Raw genomic sequence first — 17,640 nt, forward strand, 5'->3', positions numbered from 1 at the left:
GTTTTCAGAACTTTTTCAGAAAATTTCAAAATATAATCTTAGTAATAAGTTTCTTTCAAAGGAATTCGTTACCATTAGGTAACTTTTGGATTCAACACTCAAGATTCGAATTTAAAAAATAATTTTTGAAATAAGCTTTTTCAAAGCAAGTCGTTAAGTACCTACCGTAAGGTAACTTTTGGAATCTGGATTCCAGATTTAGTTTTAAAATGTAATTTTCCAAATAAGCTTTTTCCATAGCAAGTTGTTACCATAGATAACTTTGGAAATCTGGATTCAAGATTTGGATTTAAAATATAACTTTCGAAATCATCTTTTTTCAAAGCGTCGTCACTATTTTCTGGAATCTGGGTCACTTTTTATAATATTTGACGACCTCCCTGGCGCAGTGGTGAGCGCTGTGGTCTTAATAGTGGGAGGTCCCGGGTTCGATTCCTGGCAGGGGTTTGGAATTTTATAATTTCTAAATTTCTGGTCGGGTCTGGCTTCGGCCGTGGGTAGTTACCACCCTACCGGCAAACCCGTGCCGCCAAGCGATTTAGCGTTCCGGTACGATGCCGTGTAGAAACCAAAGGTGTATGGATTTAGTAAAAACTGCCATACTCCTTCCAGATTAGCCCGCTCCCACCTTAGACTGCATCGTCACTTACCATCAGGTGAGATTGCAGTCAAGGGCTAACTTGTACCTGAATTAAAAAAAAAAAAAAATAACTTCTGGAATCTGGGTCACTTTTTATAATATTTTTCACTTAAAATTGAGTAGGTAGGTACCGTACAGAGTTACAGATCATGATACTTCTCGAAAATGGAACGGATTCTTAGGTAAAGCAAATTTTTCTCATAGTTTTAAAATAATTTGTTGCTTCGGCGATTTTGATGACCTAGATTTTGTGTAATTCAATATTATGCTAGACCTACATAAATCATAATAAGTAGACAAGTACCTATTCGAATCATGACTCATGGGTACGTACCTATAATATAAGAACAAATTTGGGCGTATTTTTTTAATACATAAATCTAAATATATATAGGTACCTAAAAGGGAAAGGTGACTGACTGACTGACAGACTGATCTATCAACGCAAAGCTCAAACTATATACTGGAAGGATCGGGCTGAAATTTGGATGCAGATAGCTATTTAAAGAAGGAAAGGATTTTTCAAAATTCAACCCCTAAGGGGGTGAAATAGGGGTGTAAAATTTGTGTAAGTTGTTCACGCGGACGAAGTCGCGAGCATAAGCTAGTTCCATCATTCTAAAACCGATTTTTATTTATTTTTATGTATGTTTTTTGATTTATCGTGCAAAATGTCGAAAAAATACGACTGTAGTAGTAAGTACCTACGGAACCCTCGGTGCGCGAGTCTGACTCGCACTTGGCCGGTTCTTTTTTGGTCTGTTGGGTTCTATCTCCCGCTAGTCCCAACTACCTGAATGAATCACAGTAAAGGATGGATGCCTCTACATAACACCTACTTACACAATAAAGACTATAAACTAATAGACGTGAACGATAAAATAGCACTCGCACTACAATATAGTATGGCCTAAGAGCCAGCGCGTGCCAGACATTCCTTATTTTTTAAAAGCTGAAAGTTTCTCTCCGTAAGTACCTTTTGTCCCCAAGACTGGGAGGAACGTTCGAATGTTCGGATGTTTGTTTGAATCATGGTGGCTTTGGTAGATAACAGGTATCTAATAAAGGTGTAAAAAAATCGTACCTACGTCAAATTATAAAGTCTAATTTTTTTACATTCTCTTCAGAATAGTATTAGAAATCACGTCATGCATTACCAAATACTTAGTATGGTGGCAACCCCCTGTTTAAAGTTTAATAAAAGATTAACGTTTAAGGGTGTCTAAATTAAACTAAGTAAGTAGGTACGATTCAAAAGGACTTGTAAAAGTTTACTTGAATAAAAATCTATTTTATTCTATTCTATTCTGGCGGGGGTTCCCACGACTATGTGATTTCTAATAGATACTACTCCAAAGAAAATAGGATAAAAAAAATAGACTTTAGTATAACTTTGACATAATATTTTTTATATCGTTATTACCCGTTATCTCCCAAAGCCACCATGATCCAAACAAATATCAAAACAAACGTTTCTCCCAGTGTCGGGGACAAAACGCAGATAAACTTTCAGATTTTATAAAATAGGGAAGGTCTGGCACGCGCTGGCTCTCTCTCTAGTAGCATGCATGCAAGTTTATTGACGTTGCATCCGTATGAACTTGAGTTTTGAACATGTGAATGTCATCTAGCCTGAACCAGTCCACTCGCGCCCAGTGTGACTGCAGTACTGTGCTAGTGTGCACGATCTATGCACGCGTAACAACCCAATTAAAAAAAAAAACATACTGAACTCCATAGTTCTTAGTTCATTTCTATAGTCCGTATCAGTTCATTTGTCATTTTTGAACTATCGAAGCGAGAACATAACTTCGCGGGAAAGAGATGGCGAATTCCCGCCCGCTATTTCGGTGACGTCGGGTGCATAGTGAAATAAAATAAATGAAAAGTGGCTGGCATTCAGTAATTTCATTGTGTTTACGCGCGTTGCTAGTTTGTTTGGCTACGTGTTTTTTATTTACACTCTATTTTGTACACTGTGGCGCCCTCTACTGTCCTATATCACGTATGTGTACCTAGTGATACGCGTGGTATAACATGGAGCTGTCAAAACAATAACCTAGCCGTCTAACAGTGATTTGTGTGAACACAAGTGGCGGAAAAACCATATTTGTGTTAAGTTTTCGGAGTGAAACTGGTGCTGAGCCGGAAAATTGTATGAACGGTTTTTTTTCGTCCAAACTTAACCTACGACAATCTTCAGTTGCGCGCGAGCTGTCCTCGCATGCGCCTCTCGTTTCATCCGCGACGAAAATTGACGAAAATCGACGAAAATCCACCGAATGGCCCCGTATAACCCCGCCGAATTAAAAAGAAAGACCCGAAAGCCATCCGAACTTTTGAAAATTGAACGCCCTACCTCCGCGTTCGATTTAAAAGAAAAACTTTTTTAAGTGAAAACTTTTTTGCTCAATTCTTGTGATCCTATAAGAGTGCCTTAGTACGTACAAATACGAAACTAATAAAATTGTGATGTTAAAGTGCAAAAATTATATAGAAAACTAGACTAATAGAAACTATTTTTAGAGTGTTAGTGAACTTGTAGAAAATTACTTTATTTTTTTGGAGTAAAACCCAACGAATTTAAGTGCATATGGACTGCAGCGTAAACTTTATAAGGTAAGGCATTTATTTTCCCTAGTCGGCTAATAGTTTTTTTTAATTACTGTTAGTATAGGTAATATTATGCTGGCATGCCAATCTTAATCTATGAACTTGATAGTTGATTGCATTGATGTTTGAAACGAAGTTGGTCGCGAATGAATTGCATTGCGTTTTCGTAGTACGCTCATAACTTCACGCATTATAAACAGCTACGATATACTTTCAAGCGATTTCCAACCTTACTTATATGCCAAACATTTTTTATACTTTTTGTATAGTACTGGATTTTATATTATTAAGTTTTATGTGGTTTTGTAGTACCCAAGTAGTTATAGGATATTTTTTGCCTTTAAAGTCGTTTTTGTATTGTTGTATAGGTAAGTATAAAGTGCAGTACATTGGCATTGGTGATTATTATAGCTGTGTGTGTTATGTATGTTTATATGTGTGGTGCACGTCTCCTAAGGTTACTATTACTGTTGTTTAATTGAATTAGGTACATAGATGTTTATTTCCTACTAAGTATACCTACCTACCTATAACCTACTTCAACATAACTTTGGAAGAGTTATTTCTTGTAGACTATAGTTCAAATCAAATTCAAAGAATTTAAATACAGTTTTTGGGTTTTCCTATTAGGCATTTTGCCAGTTTACTTTAGGTTGGTAAGCGCAGAGAGTTGTCATTATTAGAGTAGCAAACCTACTCCTATCTTTTTGCCATGTTATGTAATATTTTTTGTGTGCAATAAAGTATTTCTATCTATTTTTATCTAGGTATCCTATATTTCACTAAATGGATTCAACCTGAATGGACTTGTAGGATATTGGTTAGTTCTACATTGCTGCTTCAATGAGTGATATATAATATTTTAAAAAAATATGTAGAAAACCTTCAATGGATTAAAAATAAGTGTCAAAATGTGAGCTCGGTGGCTATCATTCAGTGTTAGACACTGAGTTTGCGAATCACCCCATAGGTGATAGCCGTTAGGCTCTCAAAGGTGTGTGAAGTTCCTCAATCTGCACTTGTCCAGTGTGGTGGACTACAGCTATAAACTCTTCTCATTCTAAAACGAGACCCGTGCTTAGTAGTGGTGTTGCGTTGTGTTGAGATGATGATGATAGTGATAACATCAACTGAGGACTCAGCTGCTCGATTGCGGTAGAATGACAGCTACAATGTCACGATTGCAATCACCCCTGATTGGTTGACGCTCGCTCACTTTTGGCTACAATGCAATGTTGCAACAAGAATAGCATAAATTCAGCCAATCATTATAGCCTATGTCACTCAGGAATAATGTAGTTTTCTACTGGTGAAAGAGTTTTCAAAATCGGTTCAGTAGTTTCACAGATTACTTCCTACAAACAAACTTACAAACTTTACTTCTTAATAATCTAAATAGGTAGGTATATAAAAGCGAAATACCACTCACTCACTGACTGACTGACTGACTGACTAATCACGAAATCTCAGGAACTATAAAGCCTACAAACTTGAAATTTGGAAGGTAGGTTCTATCTAGAACGTATTAGGTGTCAGCTAAGAAACGGTTTTGAAAAATCCCCCTAAGGGTGTGAAAGAGGGGGTCGAAGGTTCTATGAAAGGTCTATGTTTTGAAGTTAAAGACATGAAAATTGACATTTAGGTATTCTGGGTTCTGTGCCTTAAGGTGAGACTGAGTGAGTGACTGAGTAAGTGAGGACTTTTGCAGCGAGAAAATTTCAGATCTCATGAGAAACCAGAAATATTACGCGGACGAAGTCGCGGGCAACTGCTAGTATTTAGTATAGATTGTAGATTGAAGCGGCTTTTCCGGAATCGACCTGCTGATGTATGAGGTTTGTTGCTCCATGAAAAGGTTGAACTCAGTGAGTAAACGTAAGAATACGAATAGGTAAACAAGCTATTACGATTATCTATTGTTACGTCATAGACATGGCATTTCTGGAATCGGTCTGCTGTTGTATGAGGTTTGTTGCTCCATATGTATGAGGTTGAACTCAGTGGGTAAATATAAGAATACGAATAGGTAAACAATAAGCTATTACGATTATCTATTGTTACGTAGACATGGCATTTCTGGAATCGACCTGCTGGTGTATGAGGTTTGCTGCTCCATATGTATGAGGTTGAACTCAGTGGGTAAACGTAAGAACACGAGTAGGTAAACAAGCTATTACGATTATCTATTGTTACGTATATTTTGTGTTTACTATCACAAGCCTGCGGTTACGTCCACATGGGTTTAATTGTCATCATGATGAAGCGAAGTAGTTTTGATGGACATCATTTTTAGGGTTACGTACCTCAAAAGGAAAACGGAACCCTTATAGGATCACTTTGTTGTCTGTCTGTCTGTCAAGCAAGAAACCTACAGGGTACTTCCCGTTGACCTAGAATCATGAAATTTGGCAGGTAGGTAGGTCTTATAGCTGACATTCGGGGAAAAATCTGATAACCGTGAATTTAGGGTTAGATCACACAAAAAAAATTACATTGTGGTCATGAATTAATAATTAGTATTTTCAATTTTCGAAGTAAGATAACTATATCAAGTGATGAAAGGGTGTGGTATGGGCTTCACCTGTGGATTCTAAAACAGATTTTTATTTATTTTTATGCATCATAGTTTTTGAATTATCGTACAAAATGTCAAAAAAATACGACTGTACGAAACCCTCAGTGCGCGAGCCTGACTCGCACTTGGCCAGTTTTTCTTCTAGATATAATATAAATATACCTAGGTACCTACTTGTCCTGGCTGACTGATTTATCAATGCACAGCCTAAGCTTCTGTGGTTAGAAACTTATTTTGACAGTTGGTTCGTTTTATGACGATGGCACTCACTAAGAAACGATTTTCCGCTCCTTTAAAACCGTTGAGCTATTAAGGCTGTGAAGATATTTGCCTAGAAGATGCCCACGTTTGGCCTTAAGTTGAGGTTAGACAAAGGAATCGCTTGACAATACTTGTTTTGCGCCTGAAATGGCCTGAATATGCAGCGGCTCCATGTGACTCGTTTGATGTCGTCTCTCCACGTAGTGGGATGGTCTTCCATCGCAGCGCTGTCCGGTGCGAGGTCGCCATTCTAGCATTTTCGGACCCCTTGACGGCTATCGGTTTTTCAAAGTATGTGCCCTGCCCATTGCCGCTTCAGCGTCGCAACCCGTTGCCTTATGTCAGTTACTCTGGTTCTCTTACGGATCTCTTCCTTTCTGAAACGCGATTTGATCACGTAGAGAAACTCAAAGCATAGCTCTCTCAAGAGAGCGACTGATCATTGTTCAAGCAGTTGAGAATGACTGCTCATATAGCTGTGCTCAAGTTGCCCGTACAATGCGACAAGGCTCTTTTGGCACTTGAATGACATTGACAGGGAGGCGCTGTTGGAAAACAAAGGCTCTGAATATTCAAACAAAAACAAAAGGGACACTTGACGGCAACGTTAGGTCCGATTTTCGCCACGCGCTAAGATAGCCTTGTCGCACTGTAGGCAGCTCTAAGTTGAGGTTAAACAAAGGAATCGCTTGACAATCATTACCCATAGTATTATAAATGCGAAAGTGTGTTTGTTTGTTGGTTTATTGGTTTGGCCTTCAATCACGTCGCAACGGAGCAACGGATTGACATGATTTTTTGCATGGATATATAGTTGAAGACCTGGAGAGTGACATAGGCTACTTTTTATCCTGGAAAATCAAAGAGTTCCCAGGGGATTTTTAATAACCTAAATCCACGCGTACGAAGTCGCGGGCATCAGCTAGTGCTTGATAGTATCGATTTCGTGTCCGAAATGCGCCCGATGAAATATTAAAACCACGTTTGGCCATTTTTGCCGCCACCTTTCGATATTTCACTGAATGAGAATTCACAAGAGTTGCATTGGGGACTATCTGCTACGATAGTGAGGGTTTAATATATTTTTTTTTTTTTTTAATTTTTTTTTTAATATATTAATTAGATTTAGATAATATTTAAGGCTTAATCTAGTGCATTAGGACTATTTCCTGTAATGCTAGATTTAAGGAGTTGAATAAATAAATAAAAAATTTGTGGCGTGCCGTATTGTCTACCTAGAGTAGGTACGCGGCCGAGAGTGATGAACATCGGCCTTCAGAATGACATTTCAGCTTTGTAGAACGTTGTCTCTGTTACTCATACTTTGGTCTACACAAATTTCAAACCCGTTTCACTGATTGAATTTTCAAAAGTCCTTTCTTAGCGGATGCCTACGACATAATAGCTATCTGCATGCCAAATTTCAGCCCGATCCGTCCAGTAGTTTGAGCTGTGCGTTGATAGATCAGTCAGTCAGTCACCTTTTTATTTTATACTAGCTTATGCTCGAGACTTCGTCCGCGTGGACTACAAAATTTCAAATCCCAATTTCACCCTCTTAGGAGTTGAATTATCAAAAACCCTTTCTTAGCGGATGCCTAGGTACGTCACAATAGCTATCTGCATGTCAAATTTCAGCCCGATCGGTCCAGTAAGTAGTTAGAGCTGTGCGTTGATAGATCAGTCAGTCAGTCAGCCACCTTTTCCTTTTATAGGTATATTTAAAAGAAGAAGAAAATTAAGCTTTTGGTTCATTGTAAAAAAAAGATAAGTAGGTATGTGTCACAACTGGAAATCGATCCCGGGACCTCAGAAGTAAAGTATCAACACTAAACACTCCATCAGACAGTGAAGTTAAAATAGAACAGTGAACTAAACTACTTTAAGCCAATTACTGGCATCCATTATTTATGTTAGTATGCAGTATCAACTGACAACAGCTGGTCAATGCACTCTGAAATGTAATAAGTACCTACTATCCTTTCTTTTTAGTACTTAGGTGCGTTACTGGCTTCCACCCGCGACTTCACATGGTTTTAGAAAAGCATTTTTTTTAATTTTTAGGGTTCCGTCCTACTTCAAAAGGAAAAACCGGGCAAGTGCGAGTCAGGCTCGCGCAACGAGGGTTCGCAGTCGAATTTTTCAATATTTTGCTCGATAATTCAAAAACTATGATGCATAAAAATAAATAAAAATCTGTTTTAGAATGCACCGGTGAAGACCTTTCATATGATACCCCACTTGATATAGTTATCTTACTTAGAAAATTGAAAATACTAATTATTAGTTCATGACCACAATTTTCAGATTTTTCCCCTAATGCCTGCTATAAGCCCTACCTATCTGCCAAATTTCATGATTCTAGGTCAACGGGAAGTACCTACCCTGGGGGTTTCTTGACAGACCGACAGACAGACAACAAAGTGATCCTATAAGGGTTCCGTTTTTCCTCTTGAGGTATGAAACCCTAAAAAATGAAAAACTTACCTAGGTACTTGTAAAAGTTCATCTGAATAAAAATATTTCGATTTCTATTTCCTTAAACTAGTTAGATATGTTACAACTCGCAAGCCTAACTTAAATTCCTAGTTTTCAGCAGTAGGTAGGTAGTTTCAGGTTGAATAGCAATTATTCATGGAAAAACAATTCGGCTACCATGCAGGTCGGGCATTATCGTTAGTGATTCGGGCACATTCGTGTCACTTTAGTGTTTTTGTGGTTTTTTTCTAACGCTCTATTGGACTCTGTCACGGAAGTTTCGGTGTAGGGTAACCATACTGATATACATATGTCTATTATCGAAAGACGTCCTATAGGTATTTTTCGACGTCGTATTTTTTCGACATTTTGCACGGTAATTCAAAAACTATGATGCATAAAAATAAATAAAAATTTGTTTTACAATGCACAAGTGAAGCCGTTTCATATGATACCCCACTTGATATAATTATCCTAGTTCGAAAATTGAAAATACTAATTTTTTTTTGTGTGATGTAATTTTAAAAAAAAACTACAATGGCGGCTGTAAAGGATAGATAGATATCGATTCATGTGCTAGAGGCCTTAAAAATTAGGTGGCGAATTGACAGCGTCTGACCACCTAGTGGGGGGTCTGAGAACCCTGCGCTTTCCGCCCTTTTTGCCATACTAGCACCTTGGTACCCCAATCTCTAGTTATCGGTTTCTGGCACTGTCAGCTAAATCAATCTACCTACTCGTAAGTACCTACTCCACTAGGTGGACGGACGACATTAGACGAGTCGCAGGGAGCCGCTGGATGGCGGCGGCGCAAGACCGTGGCGTGTAGAAGTTCCTACAAGAGACCTATGTCCAGCTGTGGACGTCTATCGGTTGATGATGATAATGACTCGTAAGTAATTTTGCAAATCATTTTCACTTAATTTTGCAAATCAGATTGATTTTAAGAGCGCGGTTTTTTATCTACGGGTCCTATCTTTGGGTTCAAAGTTGTATGGTCACCCCACTTATAAGTAACTATGTAATGTAGCAGTGCACAAATATCGAGGTCGAATTACTCATTGTTTGCACACGTCAGCTGAATGATTTGGGTATTGTGTTGTGCATGCATTCGGTGGCCACTGGGAACTACCTATTTGGACTTTGAACTTTCAAGTTACTTTACTGCGAGTTGACGAACGGATAATCGGAGGTTAAAAAAAACTGGCCAAGTGCGAGTCAGGCTCGCGCACTGAGGGTTTCGTAAAGTCGTATTTTTTTGACATTTTGTACGATAATTCAAAAACTATGATGCATAACAATAAATAAAATCTATTTTAGAATCCACAGATGAAGCCCTTTTATATGATACCCCACTTGATACAGTTATCTTACTTCGAAAATTGAAAATTACTCCATGACCACAATTTAATTTTTTTGTGTGATGTAGGTAATCCTAAATTCATGGTTTTCAGATTTTTCCTCTTATGTCTGCTATGAGATCTATACCTACTTGCCTAATTTCATGATTCTAAGTCAACGGGAAGTAACCTGTAGGTTTCGTAACAGACCGACAGACAACAAAGTGATCCTATAATGGTTCCGTTTTTCCTTTTGAGGTACGGAACCCTAAAAAGCTTTCTTATTTAACACTAGCTTTAGCCCGCGACTTCGTCCGCGTGGACTATACAAATTTCAAACCCCTATTTCACTCCTAAGGTTGAATTTTCAAAAATCCTTTCTTAGCGGATGTCTACGTCATAATAGCCATCTGCATGCCAAACTTCAGCCCGATCCTTCCAGTAGTTTGAGCTGTGCGTTGATAGATCAGTCAGTCAGTCAGTCACCTTTTCCTTTTATATATTAAGACTAAATTAATTGAATAGATTGCTAACTATTCAATTATTCCTAGTAAGATAAGATCGAAATAACGCAGAGAAAACCTAGGTTCGTAGTCGTAGATACCTAGTACTTATATGACCAGTCAGTTCCGTAATTTGAAGCAAGCGGCAAGAAAAGTCATCACCCGATGTCCAAGATGGCCGCCGGTTTTTTGTCTATGCTAACGGCCGAGCGAATGTTTTAGAACCAGTTTCTTTGCGTTTCATGCACTTAACCTTGTCATTAGACTCTGCTAGTCATTTTTGAAATTCGAATAGCGACGCCATATGTAATTCTACCACTATACGAATTTCAACTCAGTTCGTAAAGTTTTAGGGTTGAAAATTGTTTGTTTTGTAGTGGATTTCTGACGTTTCTGTTGTTTTAGAGGAATTTTCGTCACAGCACTACATTCCCCTTCCATAGATAGCAATGAGGGATGATGTTAGGTAGGTATGCGAAAGTTGGTAGGTGTATGATCTATTATTATTTTCATCTAACTACCAGTTTGAGATAATAAATATAATAAGTAGTCTAGGTACATACATATACCTACTAGTAAGTAATTAATAGGTAATACTTACTAATCTAATGTTTAATAGTTATTTATTAGATACGCATAATATTATAATAGTTTGTGTGTGAAAACAATTAGAAAAAAAAGAAAAAGTAAATTGGATCCAAGTATATTTTATTTTGTTTCCACATCATCATGATCAACCTATAGCCGGCTCTCTATAGAACACGGGTCTCTTCTCAGTATGAAAAATAAAGCTGTAACAGCCTAGTGGTCAGGATGTCCACCTCTTAATCGAAGGTCGGGGGTTCGATCCCGGGGCACCTCTAACTTTTCGGAAATATTTTGTGCGCTTTAAGAAATTAAATATCACACGCTCTAACGGTGAAGGAATACATCGTGAGGAAAGGCATGGCTGAGAGTTGTCCATAATGTTCTCAAAGGTGTGTGAAGTCTGCCAATCCGCACATGGACAGCGTGGTGAACTATGGCCAAACCCTTCTCATTCTGAGAGGAGATGGGTTTATCATAATAAATAATGAGACAACGGAAAGGGGTATATAGTATACGCGGCAGAAAACTGAAAAAAAGAAAGAAAATATGGTACTTTGACCTTGTTCACTCACTTGTGGTGTGTTGACTTTTATAATATATACATATATAGAATGTTAAAACAATTAATATGTAATGAATTTAACTATGCTAATAATTATTAGAATTTTATTAATAATTGTGTTATAATAGAAAAAAAATTGCATGCCAGAAATGGCCGGTTACATACGATTGATTCTTACTTACCTTAAAAATTAACTACCATTGTGAGATGTATTCTAGCAAAATAAAGGATTTATGATTTATGATTTATGAAAAGGATTTAATTATTGTTTGGAAATTACACTGATTTTAATTGTCTGTTTTTAACTCGGTTTTAACTTTACGTTGCTTTACGTTTCACAATGGTCGACCATTTTTGTTTTTGGGTTAGTACGAAGTGCGACACTGCTGGCGTGGTGTTGCCAGTAAAAAATTAATGTCATTGTATAAATATTATTTATGTTTGTGTCAACAAACCTTTTGAAGGAGATAGCAGATTTGTAGAGCTCTGTCGTTGAGACCAACAAAAGTCATAATAAGTATAGGTATATGTGACAAAAACAACGCTCTGAAGTCGAAACGTCATTCTAATGGCCGATGCAGAAAAGTAGATGATGTAGGTAGGTAGGGTTTTTTTTTTTTTTTTTAAGAATATTAGCCATGTTAAATGACTAATATTCCCCTTTCCCCTCCAACTAAGCGTAAAGCTTGTGCTAGGAGTAGGTACGACAATAGTGCAACGGGCGGGGTTTGAACCGTCGACCTTTCGGTTTTCAGTCCACTCCTTTACCTGTTGAGCTATTGAGGCTCATTATTTAATAATAATAATAATAAATACACTTTATTTGCACAACCACAAGAAGGATTACATTAAAGAATAAAAAACACAGACAGAAGGAAGATACAAAAGGCGGCCTTATCGCTAATTAGCGATCTCTACCAGGCAACCTTGAAGATTGGAAAGTATAAGGAAAATTAGATTGCAGGTGGTGTGTAATATACTAATAAACATACATTCAAATAACTGATACATACTAATACATAAACCACTAATACATGTATTAAATAATATGTATAATACCAATATACTAATAAAATTGACTAATATATACTCCATAATCGTACTTAAAGAGAAACAAATATGATTGTCGTCTTCAGTTTGTAAGATAATGATTCTTCACTGCAGTTTTAAAGGAGTCTAGTGACTTTGATTTCCGTATGGTCAATGGTAGTGCATTCCAAAGTTCAACAGCTCGCACAGTGAATGAGTTGCCATAGAATTTCGTTATTTCAGTAGGACTGAATTTAAATTTTCAGTTTTGTCACTTGGGCCGCGGCCTATCGATTTCCATCACGATTATTAGGGCGGTCGCGTGACTCCTGAATATTTAGTGTGTTAAACTCGGGCAAAACCAATAATGGTATTTTGTACGATACTCTATCCTATAAGTACTCCTTCGAATGCATTTTTAAAGAATCTCTTTGTTTATTAAACTTTATATATTTCATCGCCGACTCACTACTGAGAACGGCGGGGTGATAACGTATCTTAGGCTTGCGACAGGCGTAAATCTCGCGATCATTATGCATAATGAATTAATTTAAGTACGAGTACCTACTTAGTGAGATTTTATGGGCAATTGTTGTTTTTCATTTTACAAAAAAAAAAAAAATGTAAGGCAAAAGGAAAAGGTGACGCACAGCTCAAACTACTGGACGGATCGAGCTGAAATTTGCATGCAGATAGCTATTATGACGTAGACATCCGCTATGAAAGGATTATTGAAAATTCAACTTCTAAGGGGGTGAAATAGGGGTTTGAAAGTGTAGTCCACGCGGACGAAGTCGCGACCATAAGCTATAGTTATCTACTATTATAAATCTTTTTTATGCGTGAGAGCCGTGCTCAGTAGTGAAGGGCGGTCGCGTGACTCCTGAATATTTTTAGTGTGTTAAACTCGGGCAAAACCAATAATGGTATTTTGTACGATACCTACTCTAGGTATATACTATAAGTACTCCTTCGAATGCATTTTTAAAGCATCTCTTTGTTTATTAAACTTTATATATTTCATCGCCAACTCACTACTGAGAACGGCGGGGTGATAACGTATCTTAGGCTTGCGACAGGCGTAAATCTCGCGATCATTATGCATAATGAATTAATTTAAGTACGAGTACCTACTTAGTGAGATTTTATGGGCAATTGTTGTTTTTCATTTTACAAAAAAAAAAAAAAATGTAAGGCAAAAGGAAAAGGTGACGCACAGCTCAAACTACTGGACGGATCGAGCTGAAATTTGCATGCAGATAGCTATTATGACGTAGACATCCGCTATGAAAGGATTATTGAAAATTCAACTTCTAAGGGGGTGAAATAGGGGTCTGAAAGTGTAGTCCACGCGGACGAAGTCGCGACCATAAGCTATAGTTATCTACTATTATAAATCTTTTTTTTGCGTGAGAGCCGTGCTCAGTAGTGAAGGGCGGTCGCGTGACTCCTGAATATTTAGTGTGTTAAACTCGGGCAAAACCAATAATGGTATTTTGTACGATACCTACTCTATATACCTATACTATAAGTACCTACTCCTTCAAATGCATTTTTAAAGACTCACTACTGAGAACGGCGCGGCGGGGTGATAACGTATCTTAGGCTTGCGACAGGCGTAAATCTCACGATCATTATTGTCAAACGTCCGGCTAGAGAGAGACAGCAATAGCCACAAAGCAAAATAAGAAGAAAAAGAAGAAGAGAGACAGCAAATGAACTGTCGCATTGCTACTGCTGTCGCGTTTCTGTCGCTACTGCAACGTTTTACGTATCCTCTCAGAATTAAGGTTTGGTCATAGTCTATCACGCTAGCCAAGTGCGGATTGGCAGACTTCACACACCTTTGAGAACATTATGGACTATGGACTATCAGGCATTCAGGTTTCATGACGTTCCTTCGTCCTTCACCATGAAAGAAATTAGCTTAAAACGTATACATTATTACTATCTCCAAAAAGTTAGAGGTGCGTGCCCGGGATCGAACCCCGACCTCCAGAATAGGAGGCGGGGCTTACTAGGCTATCACAGCTGAGAATTCATGTTTTTAGGGTTCCGTACCTCAAAAGGAAAAACGGAACCCTTATAGGATCACTTTGTTGTCTGTCTGTCTGTCTGTCTGTCCGTTGACCTAGAATCATGAAATTTGGCAGGTAGGTAGATCTTATAGCTGACATTTGGGGAAAAATCTGAAAACCATGAATTTAGGGTTAGATCACACAAAAAAATTAAATTGTGGTCATGAACTAATAATTAGTATTTTCAACTTTAGAAGTGAGTGACTATATCAAGTGGGGTATCATATGAAAGGTCTTCACATGTACATTCTAAAACAGATTTTTATTTATTTTTATGCATCATATTTTTTGAATTATCGTGCAAAATGTCGAAAAAATACGACTGTAGTACGGAACCCTCATTGCGCGAGCCTGACTCGCACTTGGCCGGTTTTTTTTTAAGTTTTCGTCAAACATGACTTCCAAAACTTTACCCAAGAGAGAACTTTCCCAAAAGGTACCTAGGTACAGTACGCGGAAAGTGATGAACATTTAGAATGACATTTCATCTTTGTAGAGCGTTGTCTCTGTCACTCATACCCATATGATGCTTTGTCAGTCTCAACGACCGAGGCAGTGCTCTACAAATCTGCTGTCTCCTTCTGCGTACTGTACTTGCCTGCGCAGCGGGCACAGGCGAAACCTAAAAAATTAAAAACCGGCCAAGTGCGAGTCAGGCTCGCGCAATGAGGGTTCCGTACTATAGTCGTATTTTTCACATTTTACACGATAATTCAAAAAACTAAGATGCATAAAAATCAATAAAAATCTGTTTTAGAATGTACAGATGAAGACCTTTCATATGATACCCCACTTGATATAGTCACTCACTTCGAAAGTTGAAAATACTAATTATTAGTTCATGACCACAATTAAATTTTTTTTTGTGTGATCTAAGCCTAAATTCACGGTTTTCAGATTTTTTCCCCAAATGTCAGCTATAAGATCTACCTACCTGCCAAATTTCATGATTCTAGATCAACGGGAAGTACTTACCCTGTAGGTTTCTTGACAGACAGACAACAAAGTGATCCTATAAGGGTTCCGTTTTTCCTTTTGAGGTACGGAACCCTAAAAATACCAAGCTAAATTAGACGAAGTTAAAATGCAATTTCTTATCTAACATTCTAAACCTAAACATTGCCCCAACAAGACATTAGGTAGGACCTATGTCATATTATACCTAATCATAGTTCTTGTACTGAGTTCTTGTATAATAGTGGCAATCCGAGGGGGACATCATAACTATCAGTTAACTTATCAACGAACGCACACGAACGACGCTCGGAAATAGCCGAACAAATCTAATATGGCGGCGCCCGCGTCACGGTTTTGAGGTTAAGGTTTAGCATTACCAGCCCAACATTAATTTACTACAGCTTTAACTGCTATTCATATCAAAATAAAGTTGATTTTTGGTTATATCGGCTGTAAATTTTGTGTGGTTTTATGTTGCAGTTCAATCAAACTCTATATGACTTGAAATAAAGTCGTTTTTAGCGCGTTAAGTAGTATAACGGAAATTGTAAAGTTATAAATGGCGTATAGACGTTTGTCATTTTCTTACGCGAGTAGTAAAGGGTCTTGATCTTTGCATTGAATTCGCGCTATCGTACCGTGTATTAATGAACGTGGTTTAGGAATGGAAGGGCAGCGTGGCTAGTTGGTTAATGGCTAAGCAAGCTGACGGGTTAACCGGTTGTTTTAACTAAAGTTAACTTAGCTTTGTAGGTTATATTAAAAATTAAAACTTCTTTAATATACTTGGGTACCTACTATCTTCACATACTAGCACATAGTATAGGATTTAGATTAGATTATTTCATAATTTAATTACCATAAAGGTATAATTCCGAACCACGCTGCACGTAGCAGCAGCGCTGCTGCAACAGTGCTGTCACCAGCTGTCACAGTGCTGTCGCGGCACTACTGGTCCCCATACAATCTCTATAAGCTTATATGACATTACATTCCGAGCTAGGCAGCAATGTTCCGCTACATTGCAAAAAAAATTAAATTGTGGTCATGAACTGCTAAAAATTAGTATTTTCAACTTTCGAAGTGAGTGACTATAATATCAAGTGGGGTATCATATGAAAGGTCTTCACCTGCACATTCTAAAACAGATTTTTATTTATTTTTATGCATCATAGTTTTTGAATTATCGTGCAAAATGTCGAAAAAATACGACTGTTTGGTGGAAGGCTTCGGCCGTGGCTAGTTACCACCCTACTGGCAAAGCCGTGCCGCCAAGCGATTTAGCGTTCCGGTACGATGCCGTGTAGAAACCAAAGGGGGTAGGTATGGGTTTAATAAAAACTGCCATACCCCTTCCAGGTAAGCCCGCTATCATCTTAGACTGCATCATCACTTAACATCAGGTGAGATTGCAGTCAAGGGCTAACTTGTACCTATCAATAAAAAAATAAAAAATAAAAAACTGTAGTACGGAACCCTCATTGCGCGAGCCTGACTCGCATTTGGCCGGTTTTTTTTATATCTAAGATATAAAATAACAGTTGTTGCAACTACTTAGTTGTAGACAATATTATTAGTGAATGCGACCTGGCAATGCGCGTTCCCACGGACGCGTTCACTGATTACCGTTCAATAACGTGAACGCGCACTTTTTACCTACTGATATTAATTTTGTTTATGTGTACTAAAGTGAATAGAAGTTGTTTCTAGAATTAATTTAAGTATGAGTACCTATCTACTTAGTGAGATTTTATATGTTCAACTAGCTGACCCGCCCCGGCTTCGCTCGGGTGGAATTTAGAAAATGGAGGTGGGGGTTGAATTTCCAAAAATTCTGAAATATATATTTCTTCATTTGTTGCCGAAAACCCAAATACCAATTTTCGTGCAAATAACTTGAAAAATGACAGACTTTCATACAAACTTCCATCCCCTATTTAACCCCCTCGGTATTAGAATTTCCAAAAATCGTGAAATACGTATTTTTTTATTTTTAACCGAAAGCTTAAATACCAA

The 17,640-nt window shown here is 37.8% G+C and overlaps 1 protein-coding gene across 2 annotated transcripts in view; it reads left to right on the top strand.

Moving 5' to 3' along the window:
- Positions 1-2,312: 2,312 nt before the first annotated feature.
- LOC117993736 (mushroom body large-type Kenyon cell-specific protein 1-like) overlaps positions 2,313-17,640 on the top strand; it is a 264,782-nt gene continuing 249,454 nt past the window's right edge. For both annotated transcript variants that reach the window (XM_034981548.2, XM_034981550.2), the window contains exon 1: positions 2,313-3,259. The gene's annotated coding sequence lies outside the window, so the exon portion shown is untranslated. The remainder of the gene's footprint in view (positions 3,260-17,640) is intronic.

Source organism: Maniola hyperantus, chromosome 24 (assembly GCF_902806685.2).
Source record: "Maniola hyperantus chromosome 24, iAphHyp1.2, whole genome shotgun sequence".
In the NCBI taxonomy this organism is placed as follows: Eukaryota; Metazoa; Arthropoda; class Insecta; order Lepidoptera; family Nymphalidae; genus Maniola; species Maniola hyperantus.